Here is a 19772-nt window from a genome sequence, read left to right as displayed (position 1 = left end):
ATTGGTCTGGTGTAGTGATTGGTCGGGTGTCGTGATTGGTCTGATGCAGTGATTGGTCTGATGTAGTGATTGGTCTGGTGTAGTGATTGGTCTGGTGTAGTGATTGGTCGGGTGTCGTGATTGGTCTGGTGTAGTGATTGGTCTGGTGTAGTGATTGGTCGGGTGTCGTGATTGGTCTGATGTAGTGATTGGTCTGATGTAGTGATTGGTCGGGTGTCGTGATTGTTCTGATGCAGTGATTGGTCTGATGTAGTGATTGGTCGGGTGTCGTGATTGGTCTGATGCAGTGATTGGTCGGGTTTAGTGATTGGTCGGGTGTAGTGATTGGTCGGGTGTAGTGATTGGTCGGGTGTGGTGATGGTCTGGTGTCGTGATTGGTCTGTTGTGGTGATTGGTCTGATGTAGTGATTGGTCTGATGTAGTGATTGGTCTGATGTAGTGATTGGTCGGGTGTAGTGATTGGTCTGGTTCGGTGATTGGTCTGATGTAGTGATTGGTCTGATGTAGTGATTGGTCTGATGTAGTGATTGGTCGGGTGTAGTGATTGGTCTGGTTTGGTGATTGGTCTGGTGTTGTGATTGGTCTGGTGTAGTGATTGGTCGGGTGTAGTGATTGGTCTGGTGTTGTGATTGGTCTGGTGTAGTGATTGGTCGGGTGTAGTGATTGGTCGGGTGTCGTGATTGGTCTGGTGTAGTGATTGGTCGGGTGTAGTGATTTGTCTGATGTTGTGATTGGTCGGGTGTAGTGATTGGTCTGATGTAGTGATTGGTCTGATGTAGTGATTTGTCTGATGTAGTGATTGGTCGGGTGTAGTGATTGGTCTGGTGTAGTGATTGGTCGGGTGTTGTGATTGGTCTGGTGTAGTGATTGGTCTGGTGTGGTGATTGGTCTGGTGTCGTGATTGGTCGGGTGTTGTGATTGGTCTGGTGTAGTGATTGGTCTGGTGTGGTGATTGGTCTGGTGTAGTGATTGGTCTGGTGTAGTGATTGGTCTGATGTAGTGATTGGTCTGGTGTCGTGATTGGTCGGGTGTGGTGATTGGTCTGGTGTGGTGATTGGTCTGATGTGGTGATTGGTCTGGTGCGGTGATTGGTCGGGTGTAGTGATTGGTCTGGTGTCGTGATTGGTCTGGTGTGGTGATTGGTCTGATGTAGTGCTTGGTCTGATGTAGTGATTGGTCTGATGCAGTGATTGGTCGGGTGTAGTGATTGGTCTGATGTAGTGATTGGTCGGGTGTAGTGATTGGTCGGGTGTAGTGATTGGTCGGGTGTAGTGATTGGTCGGGTGTAGCGATTGGTGTGATGTAGCGATTGGTCTGTTGTAGTGATTTGTCTGATGTAGTGTTTCGTCTGGTGTAGTGATTGGTCTGATGTAGTGATTGGTCGGGTGTAGTGATTGGTCTGGTGTAGTGATTGGTCTGGTGTAGTGATTGGTCGGCTGTAGTGATTGGTCGGGTGTGCTGATTGGTCTGATGTAGTGATTGGTCTGGTGTAGTGATTGGTCGGGTGTATTGATTGGTCTGATGTAGTGATTGGTCTGGTGTAGTGATAGGTCGGGTGTTGTGATTGGTCGGGTGTAGTGATTGGTCGGGTTTAGTGATTGGTCTGGTGTAGTGATTCGTCCGGTGCAGTGTTTGCTCTGGTGTGGTGATTGGTCGGGTGTGGTGATTGGTCTGGTGTAGTGATTGGTCTGGTGCAGTGATTGCTCTGGTGTGGTGATTGGTCGGGTGTGGTGATTGGTCTGATGTAGTGATTGGTCGGGTGTAGTGTTTGGTCGGGTGTAGTGATTGGTCGGGTGTAGTGATTGGTCGGGTTTAGTGATTGGTCTGATGTAGTGATTGGTCTGATGTAGTGATTGGTCTGGTGTAGTGATTGGCATTGGTGAGGCCACACTTGGAGTACTGTGTACATTTCTGGTCACCCTATTATAGAAAGGATATTATTAAACTAGAAAGAGTGCAGAAAAGATTTACTAGGATGCTACCGGGACTTGATGGTTTGACTTACAGGGAGAGGTTAGACAGACTGGGACTTTTTTCCCTGGAGAGTAGGAGGTTAAGGGGTGATCTTATAGAAGTCTATAAAATAATGAGGGGCATAGATAAGGTCGATAGTCAAAATCTTTCCCCAAAGGTAGGGGAGTCTATAACGAGGGGGCACAGATTTAAGGTGAGAGGGGAGAGATACAAAAGGGTCCAGAGGGGCAATTTTTTCACTCAAAGGGTGGTGAGTGTCTGGAACGAGCTGCCAGAGGCAGTAGTAGAGGCGGGTACAATTTTGTCTTTTAAAAAGCATTTGGACAGTTACATGGGTAAGATGGGTATAGAGGGATATGGGCCAAGTGCAGGCAATTGGGACTAGCTTAGAGGTGTAGTGATTGGTGTGATGTAGTGATTGGTCGGGTGTAGTGATTGGTCGGGTGTAGTGATTGGTCGGGTGTGGTGATTGGTCTGATGTCGTGATTGGTCTGGTGTAGTGATTGGTCGGGTGTATTGATTGATCTGATGTAGTGATTGGTCTGGTGTAGTGATTGGTCTGGTGTAGTGATTGGTCGGGTGTAGTGATTGGTCGGGTGTGGTGATTGGTCTGATGTAGTGATTGGTCTGGTGTAGTGATTGGTCGGGTGTAGTGATTGGTCGGGTGTTGTGATTGGTCTGGTGTAGTGATTGGTCTCGTGTGGTGATTGGTCTGGTGTAGTGATTGGTCGGGTGTAGTGATTGGTCTGGTGTCGTGATTGGTCTGATGTAGTGATTGGTCGGGTGTAGTGATTGGTCTGGTGTAGTGATTGGTCTGGTGTCGTGATTGGTCTGATGTAGTGATTGGTCGGGTGTAGTGATTGGTCTGGTGTAGTGATTGGTCTGGTGTAGTGATTGGTCTGATGTAGTGATTGGTCTGGTGTAGTGATTGGTCGGGTGTAGTGTTTGGTCGGGTGTTGTGATTGGTCTGGTGTATTGATTGGTCGGGTGTGGTGATTGGTCGGGTGTGGTGATTGGTCTGATGTAGTGATTGGTCTGATGTAGTGATTGGTCTGATGCAGTGATTGGTCGGGTGTAGTGATTGGTATGGTGTAGTGATTGGTCGGATGTAGTGATTGGTCGGGTGTAGTGATTGGTATGGTGTTGTGATTGGTCTGGTGTAGTGATTGGTCGGGTGTGGTGATTGGTCGGGTGTAGTGATTGGTCTGGTTTAGTGATTGGTCGGGTGTAGTGATTGGTCGGGTGTAGTGATTGGTCTGATGTAGTGATTGGTCTGGTGTAGTGATTGGTCTGATGTATTGATTGGTCGGGTGTAGTGATTGGTCGGGTGTAGTGATTGGTCTGATGTAGTGATTGGTCGGGTGTAGTGATTGGTCTGATGTAGTGATTGGTCTGGTGTAGTGATTGGTCGGGTGTCGTGATTGGTCGGGTGTAGTGATTGGTCGGGTGTAGTGATTGGTCGGGTGTAGTGATTGGTCTGATGCAGTGATTGGTCTGATGTAGTGATTGGTCTGATGTAGTGATTGGTCTGGTGTAGTGATTGGTCGGGTGTAGTGATTGGTCTGGTGTGGTGATTGGTCTGATGTAGTGATTGGTCTGGTGTAGTGATTGTAGGACAGTGCAAGGTTTGGGGGGAGAGCAGTTTTAGGAGTGTTGTAATTAATGAGGCTGTGAGTGGTGCAGCTGTGATGAGAAAGTATTTCAGCAGTCTTCTTACCTTAGCAACTCTCGTCAAATCATTGAATTTTTTTCCCGCACTGCCACCATGTTCTTGATGCAATGCTCCTGGGATTGACGTCCTCAGTGATCTCCACCTGCGTAGCTACCTGGAGGGCTTGCTGTCCTAGGGGGGTTAAAGGATGTCCCTTCTCCTCTCCACTTCTTGTACCAAGATCTCCAGTGCAGCGTCAGAGAGCCTTGCAGCCTGCTTCCTCCCTCCTTCAGGCATGTCCTCCAGAACCTGCAGCACAGGTTTTGCGGCCAGAATGCACCTCCCCTTTAAGATATGCCACACCACCCACACCGCCAACAGCGAGAGGCGTGCAGCCAATGAACAGTAGGTAGTGCTGGCTGTACGCACTAATCATTGTAATCAGCAGGTAGCACAGGTGTTGTGTGCTTCCTGTATTGGTACAAACTGGTACTGGTGGCCCTTGCCTCACCGCCCGCTTCCTGGATCCAAACCCCACGCCAGAGGAACATAGGAACAGGAGGAGGCCATTCAGCCCCTCGAGCCTGCTCCGCCATTTGATAAGATCATGGCTGATCTGTGATCTAACTCCATATACCTGCTTTTGGCCCATATCCCTTAATACCTTTGGTTGCCAAAAAGCTATCTATCTCAGATTTAAATTTAGCAATTGAGCTAGTATCAATTGCCGTTTGCGGAAGAGAGTTCCAAACTTCTACAACCCTTTGTGTGCAGAAATGTTTTCTAATCTCACTCCTGAAAGGTCTGGCTCTAATTTTTAGACTGTGCCCCCTACTCCTAGAATCCCCAACCAGCGGAAATAGTTTCTCTCTATCCACCCTATCTGTTCCCCTTAATATCTTATAAACTTCGATCAGATCACCGCTTAACCTTCGAAACTCTAGAGAATACAACCCCAATTTGTGTAAACTCTCCTCGTATCTTAATCCTTGAAGTCCGGGTATCATTCTAGTAAACCTACGCTGCACTCCCTCCAAGGCCAATATGTCCTTCCGAAGGTGAGCATAGATGTTTATGATGGGTGGGGAGGGGGATGTTTATGGTGGGTGGGGAGGGGGTTGTTTATGGTGGGTGGGGAAGGGATGTTTATGGTGGGTGGGGAAGGGATGTTTATGATGGGTGGGGAGGGGGTTGTTTATGGTGGGTGGGGAGCGGGTTGTTTATGGTGGGTGGGGAGGGGATGTTTATGATGGGTGGGGAGGGGGATGTTTATGGTGGGTGGGGAGGGGGTTGTTTATGGTGGGTGGGGAGGGGGATGTTTATGGTGGGTGGGGAGCGGGTTGTTTATGGTGGGTGGGGAGGGGATGTTTATGATGGGTGGGGAGGGGGATGTTTATGGTGGGTGGGGAGGGGGTTGTTTATGGTGGGTGGGGAGGGGGATGTTTATGGTGGGTGGGGAGCGGGTTGTTTATGGTGGGTGGGGAGGGGGATGTTTATGATGGGTGGGGAGGGGGATGTTTATGGTGGGTGGGGAGGGGATGTTTATGATGGGTGGGGAGGGGGATGTTTATGGTGGGTGGGGAGGGGGTTGTTTATGGTGGGTGGGGAGGGGATGTTTATGATGGGTGGGGAGGGGATGTTTATGGTGGGTGGGGAGGGGGTTGTTTATGGTGGGTGGGGAGGGGGTTGTTTATGGTGGGTGGGGAGGGGATGTTTATGATGGGTGGGGAGGGGATGTTTATGGTGGGTGGGGAGGGGGTTGTTTATGGTGGGTGGGGAGGGGATGTTTATGATGGGTGGGGAGGGAATGTTTATGATGGGTGGGGAGGGGATGTTTATGATGGGTGGGGAGGGGGTTGTTTATGATGGGTGGGGAGGGGGATGTTTATGATGGGTGGGGAGCGGGTTGTTTATGATGGGTGGGGAGGGGTTTGTTTATGATGGGTGGGGAGGGGGTTGTTTATGGTGGGTGGGGAGGGGATGTTTATGATGGGTGGGGAGGGGTTTGTTTATGATGGGTGGGGAGGGGATGTTTATGATGGGTGGGGAGGGGTTTGTTTATGATGGGTGGGGAGGGGATGTTTATGATGGGTGGGGAGGGGGTTGTTTATGGTGGGTGGGGAGGGGGTTGTTTATGATGGGTGGGGAGGGGGTTGTTTATGGTGGGTGGGGGGGTTAGTTTATGGTGGATAGGAGGGTGGGGGAGTATTGTTTCTCGATGGCTGTCTGCCTTAATGGATATATTGTGCCCATGTTCAGTATCAAAGGAGCTGCCACGGATTGGTTTAATCTCAGGGTTAGGAACACACAGCTAGTTAATGTCAGGTCCTAGTAAATAATGAATTGGAATATTGTTGGAATATTACTGTCTGGCTGCTGATGTAAGTAACATGATCTAGAAGTGAACATGTTAGTGGCACAGCGAGGGGTGTGTGCAGGGAGTGAGTTCAAGGTCAGCCAGAGCTAATCCTTTTATATTCAGAAGCTTTTTACACGAGAGAATGGATGAATTGATGCCATTATCATTCGGCAATAAACAGGCCAATGATAGCAGCAACCTGATCCTCCAACCCAGCTCCATGAGCAGCTCTCTTCATATTGGAATATTGAGAACGGGGCTAAGAGCAGGGAGGAGGTGAATGTTCTTCCTGACTCAATAAACATGGGCAACAAACAAACCATCTTCACAACTCAACAACTCGATGCATATCAGGTAGGAAACCGACCCTGGAGAGGTACATCATATCAGAAAACGCAAATACATCTGTCTCCAGATAACGTTCATCCTAAATCTCATGGATATATAGAGTAGAAAACATTGTGGGTGATTGGTACAAAAATCACAGGAGAGTGTCAAACTAAGAGAACTCCTGTTACTCTTTCCTAGTTTCAATCTCTCCTGTGGATCTCCCAGTTTCAATCTCTCCTGCAACAGTCTCCTAGTTTCAATCTCACCTGTAACTCTCTCTTGAATTCAATCCCTCCTGTAACTCTCTCCTAGTTTCAATCTCTCCTGTAACTCTCCCAGTTTCAATCCCTCCGAAAACAGTCTCCTAGTTTCAATCCCTCCGAAAACAGTCTCCTAGTTTCAATGTCTCCTGTAACTCTCTTTTGGATTCAATCCCTCCTGAAACTCTCTCCTAGTTTTGTTCTCTCTTGTAGCTCTCTCCTAGTTTCAATCTCTGCTGTGTCTCTCTCCCAGTTTCAAACTCTCCTGTAACAGTCTCCTAGTTGCAATCTCTCCTGTAACAGTCTCCTAGACTCAATCTCTCCTGTAACTCTCTCCTAGTTTCAATCCCTCCTGTAGCAGTCTCCTAGTTTCAATGTCTCCTGTAACTCTCTCTTGGATTCAATCTCTCCTGTAACTCTCTCCTAGTTTTGTTCTCTCTTGTAGCTCTATCCTAGTTTCAATCTCTCCTGCAACAGTCTCCTAGTTTCAATGTCTCCTGTAACTCTCTCCTAGTTTCAATCTCTCCTGTAACTCTCTCCTAGTTTCAATCTCTCCTGTAACAGTCTCCTAGTTTCAATGTCTCCTGTAACTCTCTCTTGGATTCAATCCCTCCTGTAACTCTCTCCTAGTTTCAATCTCTCCTGTAACTCTCCTAGTTTCAATCCCTCCTGTAACTCTCTCCTAGTTTCAATCTCTCCTGTAACTCTCTCCTAGTTTCAATCCCTCCTGTAACAGTCTCCTAGTTTCAATGTCTCCTGTAACTCTCTCTTGAATTCAATCCCGCCTGTAACTCTCTCCTAGTTTCAATCTCTCCTGTAACTCTCCTAGTTTTTATCTCTGTTGTATCTCTTTCCTAGTTTCTAAAACAGAGAGAGAGATAAACCCGGTAATTACAGGCCAGTCAGCCTAACGTCGGTGGGGAAACTTTTAGAGACAATAATCTGGGACAAAATAAATTGGCACTTGGAAAAGTCAGGGCTAATAAATGAAAGTCAGCACAGATTTGTTAAAGGAAAATCATGTTTGACTAATTTGATTGAGTTCTTTGTGGTTGGGATCAGATCAGCCATGATCTTATTGAATGGCGGAGCAGGCTCGAGGGGCCGATTGGCCTACTCCTGCTCCAATTTCTTATGTTCTTATGTTCTTATGTTCTTAAGTAACGGAGAGGGTTGATGAGAGTAGTCCAGTTGATATTGTGTATATGGACTTTCAAAAGGCATTTGATAAAGTACCACGTAATAGATTTGTAAGTAAAATTAAAGTCCGTGGGATTAAAGGGACAGTGGCAGTGTGGATACAAAATTGGCTAAAGGACAGAAAGCAGAGAGTAGTGGTGAACGGTTGTTTTTCAGACTGGAGGGAAGTGTACAGAGATGTTCCCCAGAGGTCAGTATTAGGATCACTGCTCTTTTTGATATATATTAATGACCTGGACTTAGGTATAGAGGGTATAATTTCAAAGTTTGCAGATGACACAAAACTCAGAAATATAGTAAACAATGTGGAGGATAGTAATAGACTTCAGGAGGACAGACTGATGAAATGGGCAGGTGCATGGGAGGTGAAATTTAACGCAGAGAAGTGTGAAATGAATTATTTTGGAAGGAAGAATGAGGAGAGGCAATATAAACTAAATGGTACAATTTTAAAGGAGGTGCAGGAACAGAGAGACCGGGGGGTGCACATACACAAATCTTTGGCAGGACAAGTTGAGAAGGCTGTTAAAAAAAACATATTGGATCCTGGGCTTTATTAATAGAAGCATAGAGTACAAATGCAAGAAAATTATGCTAAACCTTTAGAAAACTCTGGTTTGGCCTCAGCTGGAGTATTGTGTCCAATTCTGGGCACCACACTTTAGGAAGGATGTCAAGGCCTTAGAGAGGGTGCAGAAGAGATTTACTAGAATGGTGCCAGGGATGAGGGACTTCAGTTATGTGGAGAGACTGGAGAAGCTGGGGTTGTTCTCCTTAGAACAGAGAAGGTTAAGGGGAGATTTGATAGAGGTGTTCAAAATCATGAAGAGTTTTGACAGAGTAAATAAGGAGAAACTTTCAAAGGGGAATTGAATAAATACTTGAAGGGAAAAAATTTACAGGGTGATGGGGAAAGAGTAGGAGAGTGGTACGAATTGGATAGCTCTTTCAAAGAGCCGGCTCAGGCAGGATGGGCCGAATGGCCTTCTCCTGTGCTGTAACTACTATGATACTGGATACTAGTTTCAATCTCTCCTGTAACTCTCTCTTCGTTTCGATCTCTCCAGTAACTCTTTCCTAGGTTCGATCTCTACTGTAACTTTTCCTCATTTCGATCCCTCCTGTAACTCTCTCCTAGTTTCAATCTCTCCTGTAACTCTCTCATAGTTTCAATCTCTCCTCTAATTCTCTCCTAGTTTCAATCTCTCCTGTAACTCTCTCCTAGTTTCAATCTCTCCTGTAACTCTCTCCTAGTTTCAATCTCTCCTGTATCTCTCCTAGTTTCAATGTCTCTTGTAAGTCTCTACTAGTTTCAATCTCTCCTGTAGCTTTCTCCTAGTTTTGATCTCTCCTGTAACTCTCTCCTAGTTTCAATCTCTCCTGTATCTCTCCTAGTTTCAATGTCTCTTGTAAGTCTCTACTAGTTTCAATCTCTCCTGTAGCTTTCTCCTAGTTTTGATCTCTCCTGGAACTCTCTCCGAGATATGATCTCACCTGTAATTCTCCTAATGACATCAACATCCTGGGGGAGTCACCATTGATCAGAAACTTAACTGGACCAGCCATATAAATAATGTGGCTACAAGAGCAGGTCAGAGGCTGGGTATTCTGCGGCGAGTGACTCACCTCCTGACTCCCCAAAGCCTTTCCACCATCTAAGGCACAAGTCAGGAGTGTGATGGAATACTCTCCACTTGCCTGGATGAGTGCAGCTCCAACAACACTCAAGAAGCTCGACACCATCCAGGACAAAGGAGCCCGCTTGATTGGCACCCCATCCACCACCCTATACATTCACTCCCTTCACCATCGGTGCACAGTGGCTGCAGTGTGTACCATCCACAGGATGCACTGCAGCAATAGTGCAGAGGATGGAGGAGTCCAACTCCTGCATGAGTGGAATGGTGGCACAGGTACAGGAGGGAATCTCTGAGATACTGTCACAGGGATGTGAGGGAATCTCTGAGATAGTGTCCCCCTCTCAACCAGTACCCGCAATGCTGCCTCCTCTCCAGGTGGCCGAGTCTGTCCCTGCACAGGTGCAGGTGGAGCACTCTTTGGAGGGGCCCTCATGGGTACCGAAACCCAGAGGGTGTAGGCCGAAAGCATCTAAGCAGTCAGGGCATGAACATGAGCAACCTGCCACTACCTCTGCTGCAGCCACAGGGGAGGCACCATGTAGAAGTAGTCGGAAGAGAAAGGCGAAGGTTTTGTAATCACGAAGGGGATGCACAAGGGTGTCTGACAGACTGTCATGTTTTTCATTTATATTTGGTTTTTGTTAAAGTCACATTAAATGTTATTATTCTCACCACTACTGCCCCCTCTTGCCCATTCTTGATTGCTTTTTGTGATAGGGCCCTTTCATGAGCTTCACCATGAACGGCGACACTTGATGCCACCCAGTGGGTCACTTTATAGTGGGTGTTTTTCTAGTTGCAGGACTGTTTTGTGCAGGGAGGGGGCGGGGGGCTGGTTTTGGCAATGGTCTTTCCAGGTGGTGTGAGGACTGGACTCTTCTCACTTTCTGATCTTATGAGAACCGTTCACATATCACTGACTCCCTGGCCTCACGAGCAGCCGGGTGAGCCGCTGCTCTGCCCATGGGTTGGTCCTCCTCCTCCTCCTCCTCCTGCTCCTCTTCAATGTGGATGACAGATGTGAATGGTGGATGAGGGCATGGGGCCTCCTCAATGGGTACCCCTCACTGTTGCGCCATGTTGTGCAGGACACAACACAATATTATAATGCGACCCACTCTGTGTGGTGCGTATTGAAGCTCTCCCCCAGAACCATCGAGGCACTGAAATCGCACCTTCAGTAGACCGATAACATGCTCAATTATAGACCTGGAGGCGATGTGGCTGTCGTTGTATCGACGCTGTTCCTTGCTGTTGGGGTTCCTCAGAGGTGCCATGAGCCATGTGTGCAGGGGGTATCCCCTGTCCTTGATGAGTCAGTCCTTAAGGGTGTTTGGTGCGTGGAAGAGGCCCGGGATGTTGGATTCCTTCAGAATGAAGGAATCGTGGCAGCTGCCAGGGAATCTGGCGCACACATGAAGAAATCTTTTGCGGTGGTCACAAACGAGCTGAGTGTTGATGGAGTGATAGTCCTTCCTGTTGATGAACTGTCCTGGCTCGTGTGGAGGTGCTCGGATTGCTATATGGGTGCAATCGATTACACCCTGCACCCATGGGAAGCCGGCCACAGAGTTGGAGCCCACTGTAGTCTCCATCTGGCTGAGGTCGTCCATGGGAAAGTTGACGTAGTGCGAGGCCCTGCAAAACAAGCCCTCGGTGACCTGCATTATTCACTTGTGTACAGACGACTGAGAGACCCCGGCGATGTCACCGGTGGCGAAGAAGTTGAGGGCAGTGGTGACTTTAACAGTGACAGGTAAGGAGATGCCGTCAGGCCCAGCCGGGAGCAGCTCAGCATGAAGGAGGCTGCAGATGTCTACGACCACCTGGTGACTCACTCTCAGCCTCTGTATGCACTGGTCCTCAGAGAGGTCCAGGAAGCTGTGCCTCGGTCTGTAGACCCTGTGGCGAGGGTAGTGCCTCCTGCGACATCGCTCTCTCTGTTGTTGCCCTCTGTGCTCTTGTGCAGGTGCCTGTGGTGCAGCACTGTGTTGTGGAGCTCCAAGTGGCGGAAGTGCATGCCGAGCCTGGTGAGGATGGTGATGTTGCTCGTCCTCGGATGTTGTGGTGAATGCAGTCATCGCACCCCCCTATCCTGATGGTGTGAGTTTGAGGGGGTCCGAAAAGTTGGTAAATATGCGTAAACAGAAGAATTCTGAATGGAAACCAAGAATTTTCAGTCCAAACACAAAGATCTCCTGGCCCAAAGTTTGTTTGAGAGAACTGAGTGCCCTGCTGCAATAACTCACCTTTTATCCCCATCTGTCAAACAGGGATTTAAATGTCCAAATGGCTGCGGCTGAAACCCGACTCGTTCCCCATGGCGTGTTTCACCCAGCACGGGAAACACATCGAGGCAGCGTTGAAATCGCTTGCCTTCATTGTAAATTATATTTATTCATTCTTAAACTACTTCAACTAGTGATTCAGTGCTTTAAATACCGGCTTTAATTGCCGGTGGGATTCCGGGTTTGGGAACGGCGTGCACCCGGATGGCTCTGGTTCGCGCACGTTCTTCGGCGTCTTGGAGCCGGGATTTCTGCCCGCTCCTCAAATGCTGGTTTTCATTGCCTCCCACCCCCCCACCGGCCCCAAAGCACCCGGACTTTTCTTTTAAAATTGAGCCCTTTCACTCTTGAAGGGTTAGCTAGTGTTGCAACACACCAGCTCGAGACCATCCAGGATAAAGCAGCCCGCTTGATTGGCACCCCATCCACCATCCCAAACATTCACTCCCTTCACCACCGGCGCACTGTGGCTGCAGTGTGCACCATCCACAGGATGCACTGCAGCAACTCGCCAAGGCTTCTTCGACAGCACCTCCCAAACCCGCAACCTCTACCACCCAGAAGGACAAGGGCAGCAGGCACATGGGAACAACACCACCTGCACATTCCCCTCCAAGTCACACACCATCCCGACTTGGAAATATATCGCCGTTCCTTCATCATTGCTGGGTCAAAATCCTGGAACTCCCTTCCTAACAGCACTGTGGGAGAACCGTCACCACACGGACTGCAGCGGTTCAAGAAGGCGGCTCACCACCACCTTCTCAAGGGCAATTAGGGATGGGCAATAAATGCCGGCCTCGCCAGCGACGCCCACATCCCGTGAACGAATAAAAAAAAACTTTGAGAAAGTACCTGCAGCTGAAACGAGCTATGAGGAGCCTCGGCCCAGCCTTTAGTGACCTTCCCACCAGCTCACCTCCAATGTCACTCTGTCCCATAGGCTCTCCTCCTCCTGTCTGTGGACCGAGGGTTTCAGTAATGCTAGTTATCTTCTTGTACCACTGGTCCTATTTTTCCTTTGGAGTGAGAGAAAACAATGGGGGGAATTTTAAATCCCCCCCAACCGTCGGAAAATGGTGCTGAGAGAGAAAGAGTATGAGAGGGTAAGAGCTGAGTGAAGTTGTCTTGGTGCAGAGGTTGTGTGTTGGCCCCAGAGCCTTGACTTACCTTCGCCACCTATGTGAGGTCATTCTGTGTGGCAGCTCTTGTGCTGGTGGAGGTTATATTGACTTCTTCTGCCACCTCCCTGAACCATTCTCATACAGTCTTCTGCCCTCAGTGCCCATTAGACAGTCCCTCCTGCCCTTCACTTCTGCCAGCAGCACCTTCACAGACACATCAGAGAATCTGGGGCTCTTCCAGCTGCTGACCCCCGCCCCCCAAGGCTGCTCCTCCCACCCCCCTACTGAGAAATAATGTTGCCCTTTAACTGGCCGTAGTCTTCACCAGAACTGTATTTTCCTCCCTCTCAGCGGTGGTGAGCCAGTGAAGGGCATTTTCCTGCCTCCAAGCCGTCCTGTGTGTTTAATGAGGGTCCTGGAAGGAAATTGCAATGTGTCAGTGATAGTTTCACGTGGGCTTGTGTTCGGAAAAACCGACCAATGGGAGAAGAATCCAGGCGAATGTATCTAGACTTCCAAAAGGCCTTTTCCTTCACCCCACCATTGGCGGCTGAGCCTTCAGCTGCCTAGGCCCTAAGCCCGAGAATTCCCTCCCTATGCATGCTAAAAAGCAGAAGCAACATGCTATAGACAGAGCTAAGCAATCCCACAACCAACGGATCAGATCAAAGCTCTGCAAACCTGCCAGATCCAGTCGTGAATGGTGATGGACAATTAAACAACTAACGGGAGGAGGAGGCTCTGCAAACATCCCCATCCTCAATGATGGCGGAGTCCAGCACGTGAGTGCAAAAGACAAGGCTGAAGCGTTTGTAACCATCTTCAGCCAGAAGTGCCGAGTGGATGATCCATCTCGGCCTCCTCCCGATATCCCCACCATCACAGAAGCCAGTCTTCAGCCAATTCGATTCACTCCACATCATATCAAGAAACGACTGAGTGCACTGGATACAGCAAAGGCTATGGGCCCCAACAACATCCCGGCTGTAGTGCTGAAGACTTGTGCTCCAGAATTAGCTGCGCCTCTAGCCAAGCTGTTCCAGTACAGCTACAACACTGGCATCTACCCGACAATGTGGAAAATTGCCCAGGTATGTCCTGTCCACAAAAAGCAGGACAAATCCAATCCGGCCAATTACCGCCCCATCAGCCTACTCTCAATCATCAGCAAAGTGATGGAAGGTGTCATCGACAGTGCTATCAAGTGGCACTTATTCACCAATAACCTGCTCACGGATGCTCAGTTTGGGTTCTGCCAGGACCACTCAGCTCCAGACCTCATTACAGCCTTGGTCCAAACATGGACAAAAGAGCTGAATTCCAGAGGTGAGGTGAGAGTGACTGCCCTTGACATCAAGGCAGCATTTGACCGAGTGTGGCACCAAGGAGCCCGAGTAAAATTGAAGTCAATGGGAATCAGGGGGAAAACTCTCCATTAGCTGGAGTCATATCTAGCACAAAGGAAGATGGTAGTGGTTGTTGGAGGCCAATCATCTCAGCCCCAGGACATCACTGCAGGAGTTCCTCAGGGCAGTGTCCTAGGCCCAACCATCTTCAGCTACTTCATCAATGACCTTCCCTCCATCTAAGGTCAGAAATGGGGATGTTCGCTGATGTTTGCACAGTGTTCAGTTCCATTCGCAACCCCTCAGATAATGAAGCAGTCCGTGCCCGCATACAGCAAGACCTGGACAACATCCAGGCTTGGGCTGATAAGTGGCAAGTAACATTTGCGCCAGACAAGTGCCAGGCAATGACCACCTCCAACAGGAGAGAGTCTAACCATCTCCCCTTGACATTCAACGGCATTACCATCACCGAATGCCCCACCATCAACATCCTGGGGGTCACCATTGACCATAAACTTAACTAAACCAGCCACATAAATACTGTGCTACAAGAGCAGGTCAGAGGCTGGGTATCCTGTAGCGAGTGACTCACCTCCTGACTCCCCAAAGACTATCCACCATCTACAAGGCACAAGTCAGGAGGGTGATGGAATACTCTCCACTTGCTTGGATGAGTGCAGCTCCAACAACACTCAAGAAGCTCGACACCATCCAGGACAAAGCAGCCCGCTTGATTGGAAACTCATCCACCACCCTAAACATTCACTCCCTTCACCACCGGCGCACTGTGGCTGCAGTGTGCACCATCCACAGGATGCACTGCAGCTACTCACCAAGGCTTCTTCGACAGCACCTCCCAAACCCGCGACCTCTACCACCTAGAAGGACAAGAGCAGCAGGTACATGGGAACAACACCACCTGCACGTTCCCCTCCAAGTCACACACCATCCCGACTTGGAAATATATCGCCGTTCCTTCATCGTCGCTGGGTCAAAATCCTGGAACTCCCTTCCTAACAGCACTGTGGGAGAACCTTCACCACACGGACTGCAGCGGTTCAAGAAGGCGGCTCACCACCACCTTCTCAAGGGCAATTAGGGATGGGCAATAAATGCCGGCCTCGCCAGCGATGCCCACATCCCATGAACGAATAAAAAAACCCTCTCCACCTCTCTAACTCTCTCTCCTCCTTTAAGGCGCACCTGAAAACCTACTTCTGACCAAACTTTTGGTCACCTGTCCTAATATCTCCTTATGTAGCTTGGTATCAAATTTTATTTGATAATTGCTCCTGTGAAGCACCTTGGGATGTTTTACTACGTTAAAGGCACTATAAAAATGCAAGTTGTTGTTGTTTGATAAACTTCAGAGTGACTCAACATTTGGACAAATATGAGCTGATCAGAGAGAGCCAGCGTGGATTTGTAAAGGGTGAGTCATGTCTAACAAACCGAGTTGAATTTTTTGAGGAGGTGACTAATGTGCTAGATAGGGGAGTGTGTGTGGATGTTATTTATATGGACTTCCAGAAGGCTTTCGATAAGGTTCCACATAAGAGACTGTTAATAAAATGAGAGCACATGGAATTGGAGGCAATCTATTAATTTGGATAGGGAATTGGTTGGGATGTAGGAGGTAGAGAATTGGGATAATGGGAATGTACTCATATTGACAGGATGTGACTGGTGGTGTCCCCCAGGGATCCGTAGTAAGGCCACAGCTTTTCACTATATTTATAAATGACTTGCAAAGGGACATTAATAGATTTTAAGTGAGTGGGAAAAATTCTGGCAGATGGAGTTCAATGTGGGGAAGTGTGAGGTCATCCACTTTGGACCTAAGAACGACAGATCAGAGTATTTTCTAAATGGTGAGAAGCTCGGAACTGTGGAGGAGCAGAGAGATTTAGGGGTCCGAGTACAGAAATCACTAAACACTAGTGGACAGGCACAAAAAATAATTTAAAATGCTAATATAATGTTGGCCTTTATCTCCAGGGCTGGAATACAGAGGGGTGGAAGTTATGTTACAGAGCTCTGGTTAGATCCCATCTGGAGATACTGTGTTCAGTTCTGGGCACCGCACCTCAGGACAGATAGATTGGCCTGGGAGGGGGAGCAGTGCAGATTCACCAGAATGATTCCTGGACTAAGAGGGTTTAATTATAAGGTCAGGTTGCATAGACTAGGCTTATATTCCCTTGAGTATATACGATTAAGGGGTGATCTAATTGAAGTGATTAAGATGATCAAAAGAGTTGACAGGATAGTTAGAGAGAAACTGACCCAGTATCTGAAATCTCTCCTCATAACTATAGTTTCCCATCGCTGGGTCAGTAGAGTTGTCATTCTTGGAAGATGAGATAGAATCGGCTGAAGATCTTCCTTCATCCAAATCTATCTTGTCAACTTCATTGCAATTCTTCCATGAGGGCTGATTATTTTATTCTAACAGCTTGTTTAATTTCTTTTTTGAAGGATTGTACCTTTTTCACACGGAAGGAAATCCTGCGGTGAGTAATACACGTCAGTTGTCTGTGTTTAACACCAACCATCGAGGGCCCCGATGTCATCTCCACGCTCAGTTAAAAATCAGCGTAGACCATGGTTCCCTTTCAAGTGTGTCAAATTTTGTCTGATAATCGCTCCTGTGAATCATAGAATTATAGAAAATTTACAGCACAGAAGGAGGCCATTCAGCCCATCAAGTCCACGACAGCCGAAAATGAGCCACCCAACCTAATCCCACTTTCCTGCACTTGGTCCGTAGCCCTGTAGGTTACGGCTCTTCAGGTGTACATCCAAGTACTTTTTAAATGAGTTGAGGGTTTCTGCCTCTCCCACCCTTTCAGGCAGTGAGTTCCAGACCCCCACCACCCTCTGGGTGAAAAAATGTTTCCTCAGCTCGCCTCTAATCCTTCTACCAATCACTTTAAATCTATTTCCCTGGTTATTGATCTCTCTGCTAAGGGAAATAGGTCCTCCCTATCACTCTATCTGGGCCCCTCATAATTTTATACACCTCAATTAAATCTTCGCTCAGCCTTCTCTGTTCCAAAGGAAACAACCCCAGCCTATCCAATCTTTCCTCATAGCTAAAATTCTCCAGTCCTGACAACATCTCCGTAAATCTCCTCTGCACCCTCTCTAGTGCAATTACATCCTTCCTGTAATGTGGTGACCAGAACTGTATGCAGTACTCAAGCTGTTGCCTAACTAGTGTTTTATACAGTTCTACCATAACCTTCCTGTTCTTATATTCTATGCCTTGGCTAATAAAGGAAAGTATCACTTCTTATGCCTTCATAACCACTTTATCTACCCGCCTTGCAACCTTCAGGGATCTGTGGACATGCACTTCCCCAACACCTCTCAGTATCCTCCCATTTATTGAGTATTCCCTTCCCTTGTTTGCCCTCCCCAAGGAAAGAGTAGGGCCTATTTGAGACCAAAAAGGTAACTATATGTTGAGGCGGAAGATGTGGGTCTGGTTCTTAATGAATACTTTGCATCTGTCTTCACAAAAGAGAGGGACAATGCAGAGATTGTAGTTAAGGAGGAGGAGTGTGAAATATTGGATGGGATAAACATAGTGAGAGAGGAAGTATTAAGTGGATTGGCATCTTTGAAATGCTCTTTGAATACAGGTGTGGTGCCGGAGGATTGGAGGACTGCTAACGTCATACCGTTGTTCAAAAAGGGAGAGGGATAGACCGAGTAATTACAGCCAATCGGTCTAACCTCGGTGGTGGGCAAATTATTGGAAACAATTCTGAGGGACACGATAAACTGTCACTTAGAAAGGCACGGAGTAATCAAGGACAATCAGCATGGATTTGTTAAGAAAGGTCGTGTCTGACTAAATTGATTGAATTTTTTGAGGGGGTAACAAGGAGGGTCGATGAGGGTAATACGTTTGATGTAGTCTACATGGATTTTAGCAAGGCTTTTGACAAGGTCCCACATGGCAGACTGGTCAAAAAAGCACAAGTCCATGGGATCTAAGGGAGAGTGGCAAGTTGGATCCAAAATTTGCTCAGTGACAGGAAGCAAAGGGTAATAGTCAATGGGTGTCTTTGTGACTGGAAGGCTGTTGCCAGTGGGGTTCCACAAGGCTCAGTACTGGGTCCCTTGCTTTTTGTGGTATATATTAATGATTTGGACTTAAATGTAGGGCATGATTAAGAAGTTTGCAGATGATACGAAAATTGGCCGTGTGGTTGATAGTGAGGAGGAAAGCTGTAGACTGCAGGAAGATATCAATGGACTGGTCAGGTGGGCAGAAAAGTGGCAAATGGAATTCAATCCAGAGAAGTTTGAGGTAATGCATTTAGAATCATAGAATCATAGAAAATTTATGGGAACATGTTTACTCTGAACCCCTTGGGCTCAATTTTCAAATAGAAGTGGGTTGGGGGTGGGGGGCAATGAAAACCGGGAATAATCGGAGCAGGTAAGGAAGCCGGCTCCAACCCACCAACTTCCGAGTTTCACCCAAACACATCAGGGATCTGGAAGTCCCGTCGGCAATTAAAGCCGGTGGGCTGATATTTAAAGCCGGTGGGCTGATATTTAAAGCTGGGGGCTGATATTTAAAGCCGGTGGGCTGATATTTAAAGCCGGTGGGCTGATATTTAAAGCCGGTGGGCTGATATTTAAAGCCGGTGGGCTGATATTTAAAGCAGTTATTAAGATAGTTAAACTTGTTAAAATACTTAATTTTATGGTGATTGTGGCAGAGAAAGGGTTTACATTCTGCCTCGATGTGTTTCCCGTGCTGGGTGAAACACGCCATGGGGAACGAGTCGGGTTTCAGCCGCAGCCATTTGGACATTTAAATCCCTGTTTGACAGATGGGGATAAAAGGTGAGTTATTGCAGCAGGGCACTCAGTTCTCTCAGACAAACTTTTGGCCGGGAGATCTTTGTGTTTAGACTGAGTTTCCACTCAGAATTCTCCTGTTTACATATTTACCAACTTTTTGGACCCCCCCAAAATGACACCATCAGGTTGGGGGGCTCAATGGTTCCCGTACCTGTGCCCCCATTCCACTCAGGCAGGAGTTGGACTCCTCCATCCTCTGCGCGATTATGGAGAGTGCGCGTGGCACCTGTTCCAGCAACTCGCAAATGTGCTGCTGCCCCTCGATCATTCTCCTTTTAAAGGATGGCCCCCAGGGTTCAGCATCTGTGGCCAGCTGAGCAGAGCCTGGAGAGGAGTGCTCCCACTGACGCAGACTCTCCACAGCTGCCCCTGTCACCGGTGTCTGCTCCTGCTCACATTGGATCAGGAGTGGGTGGGTGGTAGTGGTGGGGTCACAAATGGTTAGGTAGGACGTGCTGAGGAAGTGCAGGTAAGTTGAGAATGAGCCTTAGGTGGGTGTGAGGAGTGATGTGATGGAGTAGTGTTGGCAGTGCAGAATGAGTTGGGGGGTGGGGGCGGTGATGTGGAAGATGGAATGTAGGAGAATGAGTAAGTGTACTCACTTTGACTGACCTAGTTAGGTCATTGAAGCGCTTCCTGCACTGGATCCATGTGCGGGAGATGTTGCTGCTGCTGGTGACCTCCTCTGCCACCTCGAGCCAGGCCTTCTTGGT

This window comes from Heptranchias perlo, chromosome 29 (assembly GCF_035084215.1).
Source record: "Heptranchias perlo isolate sHepPer1 chromosome 29, sHepPer1.hap1, whole genome shotgun sequence".
Taxonomy (NCBI): domain Eukaryota; kingdom Metazoa; phylum Chordata; class Chondrichthyes; order Hexanchiformes; family Hexanchidae; genus Heptranchias; species Heptranchias perlo.
Note: the sequence above shows the minus strand (reverse complement) of the source record.